Source organism: Triticum aestivum, chromosome 7A (assembly GCF_018294505.1).
Source record: "Triticum aestivum cultivar Chinese Spring chromosome 7A, IWGSC CS RefSeq v2.1, whole genome shotgun sequence".
Taxonomy (NCBI): domain Eukaryota; kingdom Viridiplantae; phylum Streptophyta; class Magnoliopsida; order Poales; family Poaceae; genus Triticum; species Triticum aestivum.
Window position 1 is genome coordinate 252,783,153 of NC_057812.1, and position 15,858 is coordinate 252,799,010.

A 15,858-nucleotide genomic window follows, 5' to 3' on the forward strand; every position below is an offset into this window, starting at 1 on the left:
CTTGAGCAGTCGTTGTTCGATTACATCTTCATGAAACCTCTCGGCAAATGTGTCGTGATCATCATCTACATTCTGAGCTCTTCCAAGATATATATCGAATTCTTGAGGAGAAATGCCTCCTTGCCCCTCGATGGGTTGTGTTATCATCGGCCACTTTATTGCCTTCCCTCCAACACAAACTTGATCGTGTTTTGTGTTATACCTTGAGTTCCTTGCTATCCATCTTTTGTTCTTCTTTACCTTGGAGATTTACCATCTTTAATGTCAAGAAAGTCGTGAGAATTTCACCACCTCTTAAGAAATCCTTGATGTAGTGATGCTTCTCGCCATCACCATTCTTTTCTTGGCCCCCGTGTTGAGTGAACTATGTTGTGAGAATTTAATATCTCTTACAACCCTATTGTTTCGAGGTGAATGGCTGATAGTTTCATTACCGATTCGCCATTCTAACTTTGATCGTCCTACTTGGTCCATATTTTCATGTGCATTTTTGTTCAATATTTAATTGTGGGTGTTCTCATCGAACATACCTCATTATATACTTCGGTGTGTCCGATACTATCACCACGTTCACTTAATTGTGGAAACCCATCATTTTGGAAACCTTGATGATTTGCCTGAGTCCATTAGCTACCTCCTCATCCTCTCCTTGGTTTAATGATGAGCTGTTATTTCAGAACTCGCTTCCATATTTCATTTCCCAAGAATCTTGTAACGCCATCTCGTCACATTGTGTTGCACCCCTTCCTTCTCAGGCATCATGAGTCTGAGGTATCCCAACACCAATCAGATATGAATCTCGGTTAGATATGATGGTTGGAACATATTCCCAAGAATTATAACACTAGTCTTTTATATGACCCGGTAAGATGATGTCTTGCCTAGCACACCTGGCCATAGGACCTATTATTATAATTTCCTTTTGGCAAGGTTAAACTCTTCTTCCATGAGGAAATTGAATACTTATTCTATAAGTTGTTCCTGATGAATCCTTTGCATATCCAAGTCCGACCTTTGCTTGAAGACCATGTCAATGATATCTCGAAGCATGTCTGTGGTACTCCGATTTTCAACAAGAACATTTAAAGCCTAATGATAAATGTTTCCTGCTCAATTATCCAAACACCCTTGTATGGGTAATGTCCTGAAATTTCTCTCCCCTTACCTAAAGTGTTTTCTACATTATATCCTGTCATGGATATCATGCTCTGCTTGTCCTTGGGAAGGATATACCCCTGGAATATGTGTTTAAACACATTTTCCTTTCCATTCTTCTGTTTAATATGATAATCACATTTTCCTTTCCATTGTTTTGTTTTAACCTTCTTGAGGTTGATATGATCTAAGCAGTAATAAGTCACTGCTTTTGTAAGCACCTCGGTGTACAACTCTGTCAGTAAGAACCTGTTACTATTGTTGATGACATTCCGGTATCCACCGATGGACGAGAACTTTGCCTAATGGTCCGCCTCATCCAATGAGCAGGAAAATGGTTCTCTTCGTCCCTCGCCCTTGGTACCAATGTTGTTGCCGACATAATCGACAGGTGTAGGATCGAAAGTATGTCTAGAGGGGGGTGATTAGACTACTTGACCAAATAAAAACTTAACCTTTTCCCAATTTTAGTTCTTGGCAGATTTTAGCTAATTTAGGACAAGTCAAGCAATCATCACATGATTCAAGCAAGCATGCAAAGAGTATATAGGCAGCGGAAAGTAAAGCATGCAACTTGCAAGAATGTAAAGGGAAGGGTTTGGAGAATTCAAACGCAATTGGAGACACGGATGTTTTTCCCGTGGTTCGGATAGGTGGTGCTATCCTACATCCACGTTGATGGAGACTTCAACCCACGAAGGGTAACGGTTGCGCGAGTCCACACAGGGCTCCACCCAAGGGTAATGATTGCGCGAGTCCACACAGGGCTCCACCCACGAAGGGTCCACGAAGAAGCAACCACCCACAAAGGGTCCACGAAGAAGCAACCTTGTCTATCCCACCATGGCCATCGCCCACACAGGACTTGCCTCACTAGCGGTAGATCTTCACGAAGTAGGCGATCTCCTTGCCCTTACAAACTCCTTGGTTCAACTCCACAATCTTGTCGGAGGCTCCCAAGTGACACCTAGCCAATCTAGGAGACACCACTCTCCAAGAAGTAACAAACGGTGTGTAGGTAATGAACTCCTTGCTCTTGTGCTTCAAATGATAGTCTCCCCAACACTCAACTCTCTCTCATAGGATTTGGATTTAGTGGAAAGAAGATTTGAGTGGAAAGCAACTTGGGAAGGCTAGAGATCAAGATTCATATGGTAGGAATGGAATATCTTGGTCTCAACACATGAGTAGGTGGTTCTCTCTCGGAACATATGAGTTGGAATGGTGTGTGTGTTCTGATGGCTCTCTCACCGAATGAAGAGGAGGTGGAGGGGTATATATAGCCTCCACACAAAATCCAACCGTTACACACAGTTTTCCAATCTCGGTGGGACCGAATCAACAAACTCGGTCGGACCAAAAATGTAAACCTGGTGACCGTTAGAGATTTTGGTGGGACCGACTGGATCAACTCGGTGGGACCGATGTGCTAGGGTTAGGGTAAATCCAAAACTCGGTTTGACCGATTACTCAAACTCGGTGGGACCGATTTGGGTAATAAGTGAAACTGAGATTTGGCCAAGCAAACTCGGTGGAACCGATTGCATATCCTGGTGGGACCAAGAATATTGCAATGGGTAATAGAGAGTTTTCAAGCCCATCTCGGTGAGACCGAGATCCCATCGGTGAGACCGAAATGATTAGGGTTTGGCAGTGGCTTATGACAAGTGAAACTCGGTGGCGCCGGATAGGAAGAATCGGTAGGACCGAGTTTGACTTAGGGTTTAGGTCATATGTGGAAGTGGGAAAGTAGCTGAGGATTTTGGAGCATATCATTAAGCACATGAAGCAAGAGGCTCATTAAGCAACACCTCATCCCTCCTTGATAGTATTGGCTTTTCCTATGGACTCAATGTGATCTTGGATCACTAAAATATAAAATGAAGAGTCTTGAGCTTTTGAGCTTGAGCCAATCCTTTGTCCTTAGCATTTTGAGGGTTCCACTTTCACATCCATGCCATGCCAATCATTGAGCTTTCCTAAAATAATCATCTTGGAATAGCATTAGCTCAATGAGCTATATGTTGTTATGAATTACCAAAACCACCTAGGGATAGTTGCACTTTCAATCTCCCCCTTTTTGGTAATTGATGACAACATATAGATCAAAGCTTCGACAAATGATAATAAGCATGAAATATATCGTCGCTTTGAGAAGTATGTGCTAAGTAAGAGCTCCCCCTAAATTTGTGCATATTTAAAATTTGCTTTGGACTGCAAATGCACAAGGAGTTAGAGTCATGGGTTACTCTTCCATGTCACATACATCTTGGTGGAGCGCTTAAAATGATAAGAATGAAATACATGCACTCATCACCAAGAATAGTGAGTGATCACATAAGATAGATAAGATAATAGCATTAAGCAAGCATTAAGTGTAGCTTATAATCAAACACATGATCCTCAATGTCTCACAAGCATAGTATCTCAAGCACTCAAAAGCAAACAAGTTTAAAAAAACACCAAATAAAGCAAGAGAGAAAAGCAACACTCTCTCTCTCGAAGCCTATGATCTATACATCTTCTCCCCCTTTGGCAACAAGTTACCAAAAAGTTCCTAGAAAATGCATAGCACTAGATCGACGCTCAGGCTTGATCTTCTGGTAGTGGTGGAGTCCGGATCACTCCAAGGACGAAGGCTTCGGTAGATGTTGAAGTAGACGCTGGAGTTAGAGCTGAAGTAGATGCTGGAGCTGGTGGAACTGAGGCTGTGGCTGGTGCTGAGGTGGTGGCTCTGGTGTCATCAACTGGCACAGCAGATGACCTTGGGCCTCGTGGCACTCTGGCAAAGGCATGAGTGGTAGTCCTGCCTCTCCTCTCCTGCATGTCCTCCTGGAGCTGCTCCACTGCAGACTGAACTTCCGTTACTTTGACATCCAAGTCATAGAACTTCTGTTCCATGATTCTCTCTAGGCTCTGCTGATTTTGAGTGAGGGTGGCCAGACTTTGCTCAATCCTCAGCGTGGATGCAATCAAGTAACCAAGCTGCTCTTGTTTGGTCTTCAAGAAGTATTCAGATGCCTCCTCTTGAGTTGGCATCTTGGCAGCTTTCTCCTTCCTCGCCTTCTCCTTCTTTGCGTAAGCTTGTGCAGACGATGGCTCGTTCTCAGTCATGACAACTTGATTGTCCTCAAAATCTGGACGGATGGGCAAATGTTCCTTGTCCAATAAATATATGCCCGTGCCTATCTTGGAGTTGATGAGCTCCTAAATTTGAGGGGCATATCCGCAACTCCTCTTCTGATCTGCTGCAGTCCTCTTGATTGTTTCCACTATGAGGCTCATCACCTTGAACTTCTGAGGCACATCAAACACATGTAGCAAGTTGATAGCATGGCCTCTGATCATCTTGTGATCTCCAGACTTGGGTAGTAAGGTGTGCCTTAGTATCCAATTGATCGTAGGCAGACCTGACAGAAGATAATGCACTGAGCCAAACTTGAAAGTATCAAGTGCTTCATTTGGGATCTCCTTGTACATGTTGGACATTGAGTTGTGGTCCATCTTCTTCTTGGCATATATGTCCATGTCGTCATCATGCTCCTCTGGGGCATTAATTAACTTTGCCCATTCCTCAACAGTGGATTGGTATAGGCAAGTAAGATGCGAATGGACTCAAGTCTAGCAACGGGAGCATACGTCTCACCATAGTCCATACCTTCGACTTGTGTGTACCCTTGGGCGACGAGACGTGCTTTGTTGCGAACCACTTGTCCATCTTCATCTTGCTTGTTGCGAAACACCCATTTGGTACCAATGATGTTGTGGTTGTTGTCGGGCTTCTCAACCAATGTCCAAACTTGGTTTCTCTCAAAATTATGTAGCTCTTCATGCATAGAGTTTATCCAATCCGGATCTTCCAATGCTTCTTCAACCTTCATTGGTTCAATGCTAGAGATGAATGAATAGTTTTCACAAAAGTTAGCCAAACAAGTTTTTGAGCGAGTGATTCTCCCGGTTTGTATATCATTGAGGATTTGCTCGACGGGATGATCTTTGGCAATTCTTGCTCGAACTCGTGAGAGCTTTTGCTTGGGTCTTCGTTGAACATCTTATTCATCTTGTTCTTCTTCTTGGCCTTCTTCATTGTTGACGTTGTCGTTCTCTTGTTGTGGTGGAGAAGGAGGTTGTTGATGTTCATCTTGACGTACTTCCTCGGTTTCTTCATCTTGGTGTGTCCCACTTGTGGATGCTTCCATGTCGATTCTTGGTTCACCTTGTCGTGAAGTAGAAGCTTCCACTTGGACGGATGAAGTACTCTCCTTCACCTCCGTTGGACGAATTTTGCCGATGGACAAGTCTTGAATTGCTTCTGAAGAGTCTTTGTCTCCTGCATCAATTGGCAATTGCTCTACTTGCGAGCCATTAGATTCATCAAACTTCACATCTACCGTCTCTTCAACCTTTCGGGTGAAATTGTTGTAGACACGGTAAGTGTGAGAGTTTGAGCCATAACCAAGTAGAAAACCTTCATGAGTTTTAGGAGCAAACTTTGAACGATGATGCTTATCAAGAATGTAGCACTTTGAGCCGAATACTCGAAAGTATCCAACTTGGGGTTTGTTACCGGTGAGAAGCTCGTATGCCTTCTTGCCGAGTAGCTTGTGAAGATATAAGCGATTTGTTGCGTGACAAGCTGTCTCAACCGCTTCTGCCCAAAAGTGCTTTGGCGTCTTGTATTCATCAAGCATCGTTCTTGCCATTTCGATGAGCGTCCGGTTCTTCCTCTCAACAACTCCATTTTGTTGGGGTGTGTACGTAGCCGAGAAGTCGTGTGAAATCCCTTCTTCGTCAAGAAAGGTGTCCACATTTGCGTTCTTGAACTCCGTTCCGTTGTCACTCCGAACCTTCTTGATCTTCACATCAAACTGATTTTGGGCCTTCCTAGCGAAGTTTCTGAAGATCTTCTGGACCTGCGACTTGTCATTAAGAAAGAACACCCACGTAAATCTTGAAAAGTTATCAACTATAACTAGACCAAAAGAATTTCCACCGAGACTCTTGTAGGCGTTGGGACCAAAAATATCCATGTGAAGTAGCTCGAGTGGCCTCCTTGTGGTCATGATGTTCTTCACGGGATGTCTTCCTCCAACCTGTTTACCTGCTTGACAAGCACTGCAAAGTCTATCCTTATCAAATATGACATCGTTAACTCCAAGGATATGATTTCCTTTAATAAGCTTGTCAAGGTTTCTCATGCCAACGTGACCTAGTCGTCTATGCCACAACCAACCTTTTGAGGATTTAGCAACAAAGCAAGTTTTAGGTTGTGCCTTTTTAGAGAAATCGACAATGTAAAGATCACCTCTACGCATACCCGTAAAGACCATTTTATGATTGTCTCGACGAAATACTTGGCAATCTACCTCAGTAAATAGGACATTCAAACCGAAATCAGCAAGTCTAGATACTGAAAGTAAGTTGTAGACAGGAGATTCAACGAGCATGACATTTTGAATGGAACTATCATGTGAGATGGACACCTTACCAAGGCCAACCACTTTACCCTTTGAATTATCACCAAAGGTGACATATTTTCGAGGGTCGTTGTTTTCAGCAAGCTCACGAAACATCTCTTCATCTCCGGTCATATGATCAGTACATCCACTATCAAGAACCCATTCCTTTCCTCCTGATTCATATCCCCGAAGATTTGCCATAAGACCAAAATGTCTCATTGCATCATCAAGATCGAAGTCACTATCATCATCATCATAATATTCATGTTCATCATGATCTTGTGACTCATCATTTCCTAGAGAGAGTAATTCATTAGATAAATGATCAAAGTGGTTACTTTTATGACTTCTTATAGCTTTGAATATGATATCATTAATGATTCCAACATCTCCTTTAGCATGCTTAAGATTGGCAAGTTCAAAAAGACATTTACCAAAACTAGGATCACTAGAGTTCATCTTACTCAAGGCAACAGATTTATGGAGAATTTCATCCAAAGTTTTCAAGGAATAATCGGGAAATCGTTCCTCAAGAAATTTCCATATGGTATAGGAACAATTGTGAGTAGGCAAACTAGCAATCAAATTTTTGGGCAATCCTCTGATGATGAGCTCAATAGTTCTAAGATTGCGAATCATGTCAATATCTTCATCTAGGGTAGGATGCAAAGGATCAATATGAGGTGCACAAGGGCTAGCAATATACTTGTTCAAATGATATTGATTGAAGATTACAAGCATCTCATTTTTCCACTCATGGAAATACTCTCCATCAAGAATAGGCACTCTATGTCTAAGACTCCCTAATGTAGACACATCCATCTTCCTCCAATGGTGATTAAACCAAGGCAATGGAGACCAAAGCTCTGATACCACTTGTAGGATCGAAAGTATGTCTAGAGGGGGTGATTAGACTACTTGACCAAATAAAAACTTAACCTTTTCCCAATTTTAGTTCTTGGCAGATTTTAGCTAATTTAGGACAAGTCAAGCAATCATCACATGATTCAAGCAAGCATGCAAAGAGTATATAGGCAGCGGAAAGTAAAGCATGCAACTTGCAAGAATGTAAAGGGAAGGGTTTGGAGAATTCAAACGCAATTGGAGACACGGATGTTTTTCCCGTGGTTCGGATAGGTGGTGCTATCCTACATCCACGTTGATGGAGACTTCAACCCACGAAGGGTAACGGTTGCGCGAGTCCACACAGGGCTCCACCCAAGGGTAACGGTTGCGCGAGTCCACACAGGGCTCCACCCACGAAGGGTCCACGAAGAAGCAACCACCCACAAAGGGTCCACGAAGAAGCAACCTTGTCTATCCCACCATGGCCATCGCCCACACAGGACTTGCCTCACTAGCGGTAGATCTTCACGATGTAGGCGATCTCCTTGCCCTTACAAACTCCTTGGTTCAACTCCACAATCTTGTCGGAGGCTCCCAAGTGACACCTAGCCAATCTAGGAGACACCACTCTCCAAGAAGTAACAAATGGTGTGTAGGTAATGAACTCCTTGCTCTTGTGCTTCAAATGATAGTCTCCCCAACACTCAACTCTCTCTCATAGGATTTGGATTTAGTGGAAAGAAGATTTGAGTGGAAAGCAACTTGGGAAGGCTAGAGATCAAGATTCATATGGTAGGAATGGAATATCTTGGTCTCAACACATGAGTAGGTGGTTCTCTCTCAGAACATATGAGTTGGAATGGTGTGTGTGTTCTGATGGCTCTCTCACCGAATGAAGAGGAGGTGGAGGGGTATATATAGCCTCCACACAAAATCCAACCGTTACACACAGTTTTCCAATCTCGGTGGGACCGAATCAACAAACTCGGTCGGACCGAAAATGTAAACCTAGTGACCGTTAGAGGTTTCGGTGGGACCGACTGGATCAACTCGGTGGGACCGATGTGCTAGGGTTAGGGTAAATCCAAAACTCGGTTTGACCGATTGCTCAAACTCGGTGGGATCGATTTGGGTAATAAGTGAAACTGAGATTTGGCCAAGCAAACTCGGTGGAACCGATTGCATATCTCGGTGGGACCGAGAATATTGCAATGGGTAACAGAGAGTTTCCAAGCCCATCTCGGTGAGACCGAGATCCCATTGGTGAGACCAAAATGATTAGGGTTTGGCAGTGGCTTATGACAAGTGAAACTCGGTGGCGCCGGATAGGAAGAATCGGTAGGACCGAGTTTGACTTAGGGTTTAGGTCATATGTGGAAGTGGGAAAGTAGCTGAGGATTTTGGAGCATATCATTAAGCACATGAAGCAAGAGGCTCATTAAGCAACACCTCATCCCTCATTGATAGTATTGGCTTTTCCTATGGACTCAATGTGATCTTGGATCACTAAAATATAAAATGAAGAGTCTTGAGCTTTTGAGCTTGAGCCAATCCTTTGTCCTTAGCATTTTGAGGGTTCCACTTTCACATCCATGCCATGCCAATCATTGAGCTTTCCTGAAATAATCATCTTGGAATAGCATTAGCTCAATGAGCTATATGTTGTTATGAATTACCAAAACCACCTAGGGATAGTTGCACTTTCAACAGGCTACCCTCTGACATGCCTTGCTATCATGACCATGCAAGATGTCACCGATCCTCCTACTTTTAACCCACATGGTGGGCCCATAACCCACAGTTCCACAGGATCGAAACCTGACTCTCCTGTACACCCATGTTGCCAAGTTATTCCTCGCACTTGATCTCATATGTAATTCATGTGTCATCTTCCTAGTAAGCTACTTTTGAATCAGACACAGTACTTATTCCCGTGATTTGAACCCCTTTCACGCCCCATTGCAGGCATCAAACGTTTGCCTGCCCACTCGAAACTTCCTAGGATACCTTCTTATTTAGCTCTCAATATTTTCTCAAGTTTCAATTCAAGAGTTACTCTCCGCCACCTTCCGTGATGTTATCGATCAGGTAGTCAACCTTGCAGAGGTCCGTTCTTTCGGAATAACCACCCTTTATTCTTTTGTAAGTACGATGAAGATCCCGAAGAAATGATGCGTACTACATCATCATGACCTGAAGCAGAGAAATGAAGACATCAACATAATGGATCGACCGCTTCAAGAAGAGCAACCAAGATTGAGAACGCTCATTAGAATTTCGTACCCAAATCCCTTCCACCTCCCTTCCCCTCTTAAATGCCGGGACGAGATTTCTTGTAGTGGAGGAGAATTGTGACGCCCGGATGTTTAAGCTACAGTAATACCCTGCTAATGATGTCATGTCACCACAATTACTGTTGTTAATCCCGCGTTAGTTCAATGCGATTCAAATTCAAATTTGAGTTAATGGCAAACATCAAAAGTTTTCAAACATTAAAAATAAAATGTCCCGTTTGCGGCTAATATTCCGTACTAAATTTTTGGTGAAGAAACCACACTTCTATAAAGCATTTAAGTGCCCTATATTGAATAAAGCAGTATCAAAAATAAATATTTAAATGTTTTTATAATTAATAAAATGTAAAACTATTTTATCTAGGAGGTAAACTTTTTGTGGCAGTGCGTTTAGTGGTAATACAAGTTTAGGGATCATTTTGTATTTTACAAAACTAAAATAAAATATAAAATAGTCAAAGAAAGATAAATAACAAGAAAAAATAAATTAAAAAGAAAACATAACCCTCCCCCCACTGGGCCATGTGGCCCAGCTGGCCTCAGTAGCCCGAATGGGCCGGCCCACCCCGCTCTCCTTATTCCCTATCACCCGTAACTCTAACCACCCCAATCCCCCCGATCCCCCCACTCTCTCCTCGCGCCCCCTCCTCTCGGACCCGATCTGGATCAGGGGCAGGCGACCCCCGTTGCCCCGCTTCTACCTCGACGGCGCCGCTTCCTCATCGGACCGCCGTCGTCGTCACCTCGTCCCCGCTGGAACCGCCCCGAGCCCTCCGCCGCTCCACCCCGACACCGCACCTTCCCACACGGCGCCGCCCTCCGCCACCCCCATCGTTGGCGACACTGCGGCCACCTCCCCGAGCCCACTGCCTCCCCCTGCATCGCCCGTGAGGCCTTCCCTTCTCCTCCCCTCTCCCCGCCTTCCCCTCCTCTTTATCGCGCACGCGCTCCGGCGCCCACTCGCAGCCACCACCGCCCCGCACGCGCTCCGGCTGTGCGCACGCATCTCGCCGTCGGCCAACGCGCGCCCGCGTTCAGCCACCACATCCCGCACCCCCCACTCGCACTAGCACCTCGCCTGCGACCCCATCGCCGCCCACTGCACCGCTTCACGTCGCCTGCGGCCGCGACCGTGCCCCGCCTCTACTCCGCCATCGCTGGCTTCTGCCGCTCGCACCCGTCACCGCACGCGCGTTGCACGAACCCCGCTCTGCCCCCGGGCCGTGCCGGCCACCATCCGCGGCTGCTCCCATGGCTCACCAGAGCCCCCTCCCCTGGTGACCTCGGGCACGCGCCTGTTTGGGTGCCCGCACAGCTGCCCATTTGCCCGCGCCCGCTATGGCCTCTTGGCAAATGACAAATGGGCCCTAGCCCTCAGAAATGAAAAAAAAAGAATTAGAAAAATAATTAGAAAAATATTAATTAATTAATTAGATAATTAATTAACTTAATTAAATCTGTTAAATTAACCTAATGACTTAATTAAACTATTTAAACCTGCTTAGTTAGTCTAAGACAATGACGAACGGGCCCCACCTATCAGTTTGACCGGTCAACGGTCACAGTTGACCGCTGACATCATGTTGACGTCATGCTGATGTAGCAAACCTATTTTTGGATTAAATTAAATCTGTTAATTCCTGAAAATGATTAAATCCTTTTTAAAATTAATATAAAGTAATCCGTAGCTCGGATGAAAAAACTTTGTACATGAAAGTTGCTCAGAACGACGAGACTAGTCTGGATGCGCAGCCGTTTGTCCGCCACGCATCCCTAGCATAGCAAACACGCAACTTTCCCCCTCCAGTTCATCTGTCCGAAAATGCAAAACACCGGGAATACTTTCCCGGATGTTTTCCCCCTTCATCGGTACCACCTCGTACCGCGTTAGGGCACGCCTAGCATCACGCTTTGTCATGTCATGCATCGTCATGCATTTGTTTGCATTATATTTATTGTTTCTTCCCCCTCTTCTCTCGCTAGACTCCGAGACCGACGCCGGTGCTACCCAGTACGACTACGGAGTTGACGACCCCTCTCTCTTGCCAGAGAAACCAGGCAAGCCCCCCCTTTGATCACCAGATATCGCCTATTCTACTCTCTACTGCTTGCATTAGAGTAGTGTAGCATGTTACTGTTATCCGTTAATCCTATTCTGATGCATAGCCTGTCCTTGCTACTACTATTGTTACCTTTACCTGCAATCCTAATGCTTAGTATAGGATGCTAGTTTATCATCAGTGGCCCTACATTCTTGTCCGTCTTCCATGCTATACTATCGGGCCGTGATCACTCGGGAGGTGATTGTAGCGACCAGACCTCAAACGGTCTGATCTCTGTGCTCAGGTGTCATCCCTGGATCAGTAATGCTGACACCACACAATACTCGGAGGATTTATAACAGAGTAGCAATCACACACTTATTACATTGAGTGTCTCAATAGAGAACTTATTACAATAAATATGGCTTAAGGCCATCTAATAACTATAACAACGGAAGGCTTGGAAGATAAGTGAGTCCATCAACTCCAACGGCATCACTGAGTATAGAACCACGACCTAAAAACTCCTTAATCGTCATCTGAAAAGTCTGCAACATTAACGTTGCAGCCCGAAACGGGTCAGCACATGGAATATGCTGGCAAGGTAACACATAGAGAGTAATGGAATGAAATAGCTATACTATATGGATATTTCGCTGGTGGAAAGTTCTATGGTTACAGTTTTGCGAAAAGCCAATTTTTTCCTACTGCAAAGGAATAAATTTTATTTAACTATCATGGTAGTTGTTAAACATTGAGAATGGTTGACAGCATTCTCAATCCCAATTAAGCATCATCATTAAACAAACCCAACAAAATTAATTTAGAGTAACATGTTGAGATTCACATGATAATCCAAGTACTAGATACTCAAGTTGTCCATAACCGGGGACACGGCTAACCATGATTAGTTTATACACTCTGCAGAGGTTTGCGCACTTTTCCCCACAAGACTCGATCGCCTCCGTTTGGTTTCTCGCACTACATGGTGTTTGAGAAGACAGATGACCGAGACATAGTCTTTCAGAAGTGCTAGCACCTTACGATGGATAGACCGTTACACCTACTTTCCCCTACATCTGCTAGTCTACCTTGTAAGAGTTCGCATGACTTAATCAACTATGCTAGAGCCCATAATAGCTTGTGGCTGCACACGGAAGTTTCTAGTATGAAAAATCTCATGATCCATTTGGGCCTGGGTGGCGGTCCATAAAGAAAACAAGCAATCCTGGAATACCCAGGTACCTCAATCCACCCAGATGTGTGTTTAAGTTGCCACCTTAGATAAACCCTTAATTAACAAACTCACATCTGTCATGGATATCACTCACCCAATCCACGTCTACTAGCATAGCATGGCATAATAGGCAAATGTAGAAGTAACTCCCAAAGGTTTGATAATAAACAGGTAATAGGTACTACCTCAACTACTTCCCATCCCACAATTTAATTAGATCCTAATCATGCAATGTTTGAGGATTGATCTAATGCAATAAAACTGGGTAGTAGGAGGTATGATCAAAGTGTTACTTGCCTTGCTGATGATCCACGAAACCTAGAGATTCGAAGTAACAGGCGGCGAACTCCGGGTATTCTATCACAGACAAACAAACAAGCATACATTAAGTATTCATCTAATGCACAGGTAAAACTCAAATAAGAGATCTAACCAGAAGTTTCAACTTAAGAACTCCGGTTTGCAAAAAGAATCAAATCAAACGAAACAACGAAAGTCAAACGGCAAAAGAAAACAGGCTTCGTTTACTATTCTGGATCTAGGGTAATTTTTTACAGTAACAAAAACTTGTTTAAGTTGGTTAAACGGGTAGAGGGTTTCGAGACGAAACTCCAGGCGCTTGAATCGCGTGATTCCGATAACCGAGCGAAAAGTTATACTAAAACGAAAATCGGATCAGGAATCGCGATCAGAAAAATCGCGGATTTATTCCGAGAAAAAGAAAAACGACGAACGTTCGCTAGAACGAATGAACGAACGAATGCTCACAATTTAAATAAATCGGAAAAACCGATCTATTTAAAAAAACCGAAACAAAAAAAACCACGACTTTTTTTAAAAAAAAAAATGGCGGCGAAAACGAGGTTGACCTGGGTCCGGCGGCGGCGGCGGCGGCTCCGGCGGCGGGCGGCGGCGGCTCTGATTTCGAGCGCGGTGGGCTGGGGCGGCTCGGGGCGGCGGTATTTAAAGGTTGCCCCCCCCCCCCCCGGGCAGAGTCCCGCTTGGGAACGGCCCAAAGTCGGTTCGCGTTTTTTTTAATTAATCCGCGCAGAAAAACAAATAAAAGAAATACTAAACAGACTCCAAAAATCCCGAAATAAATTTTCCCGGGCTTCTAAAATCAAGCCGCACAAGGTTAACATTTATTTGGGGCCTAAATGCAATTTTGAAAAACGCACATTTTCCCTAAATCCAAATAAAATACCGAAAAACTCCAAAATGAAATCTTATTTGATTTTATTATTAAATCCTTAATATTTATTTATTTTGAAAAAGTCATTTTATTCCCTCTCTCATATTTTTGTAATAGAAATAAGTGATGATAAAATCATTAAAATCAAATGATCCTATTCTCAAAATTTGAGAAAACTCAAATATGAAAATAACGAAATCCCCAACTCTCTCCGTGGGCCTTGAGTTGCGTGGAATTTCGAGGTTCAAAACCAAAAGCAAATAAATTATGATACGCAATGATGGTCTAATGTATAACATTCCAAATTGAAAATTTGGGAAGTTACAGTGATCACGGGTATATACTATATTCTTTATACATGATACATGTGGTGACTAAAGACGGGTCGGCTTGTGGAGCACCCGCGAGTGATTCATGGATTGGGGGATGAAAGGACCTTTGTCCCAACGGCCCTCTGTGTGGATCTTTGTGGCGAAGCGACAAGGGCAGGTTGAGACCACCAAGGAGAGAGGTGGGCCTGGCCCTGGTCGGCGTTCGCGGTTATTTCAAGATAACACGTTTAACGAGATCTTGGTATTTGATTTGAGTCTGGCCACTGGCCTATACGCACTAACCATCTACGCGGGAACAGTTATGGGCACTCGACATCGTGGTATCAGCCGAAGCCTTCGTGACGTCAGCGACTGAGCGGCGCGCACCAGATTGGACTGGAACGCCTGCTAGGCTAGGTCTGCTCCGGCCGCCCTCGCAACATGCAGGTGTGCAATGGGCGATGGGACCAGACCCCTACGCCATAGGATTTAGACCGGCGTGCTGACCTCTCTGTTGTGCCTAGGTAGGGCTGCGATGTGTTGATCTTCCGAGGCCGGGCATGACCCAGGAAAGTGTGTCCGGCCAAATGGGATCGAGCGTGTTGGGTTATGTGGTGCACCCCTGCAGGGAAGTTGATATATTTGAATAGCCGCGTCCCTCGGTAAAAGGACGACCCAGAGTTGTACCTTGACCTTATGACAACTAGAACTAGATACTTAATAAAACACACCCTTCCAAGTGCCAGATACAACCGGTGATCGCTCTCTCACAGGGCGACGAGGGGAGGATCATCGGTTAGGATTATGCTATGCGATGCTACTAGGTGAACTTACCATCTACTCTCTTCTTTTGCTGCAAGATGGAAGTTACCAGAAGCGTAGTCTTCGATAGGACTAGCTATCCCCCTCTTATTCCGGCATTCTGCAGTTCAGTCCACATATGATACCCTTATTCCATTTGATACCAATGCATACATATGTAGTGTAGCTCCTTGCTTGCGAGTACTTTGGATGAGTACTCACGGTTGCTTTGCTCCCTCTTTTCGTCCTCTCAATACCCGATTGCTGCGACCAGACGTTGGAGCCCAGGAGCCAGACGCCACCGTCGACGACGACTACTACTACTCGGGAGGTGCCTACTACTATGTGCAGCCCACTGACGATGACCAGGAGTAGTTTAGAAGGATCCCAGGCAGGAGGCCTGCGCCTCTTTCGATCTATATCCTAGTTTGTGCTAGCCTTCTTAAGGCAAACTTGTTTAACTTATGTCTGTACTCAGATATTATTGCTTCCGCTGACTCGTCTATGATCGAGCCCTTGTA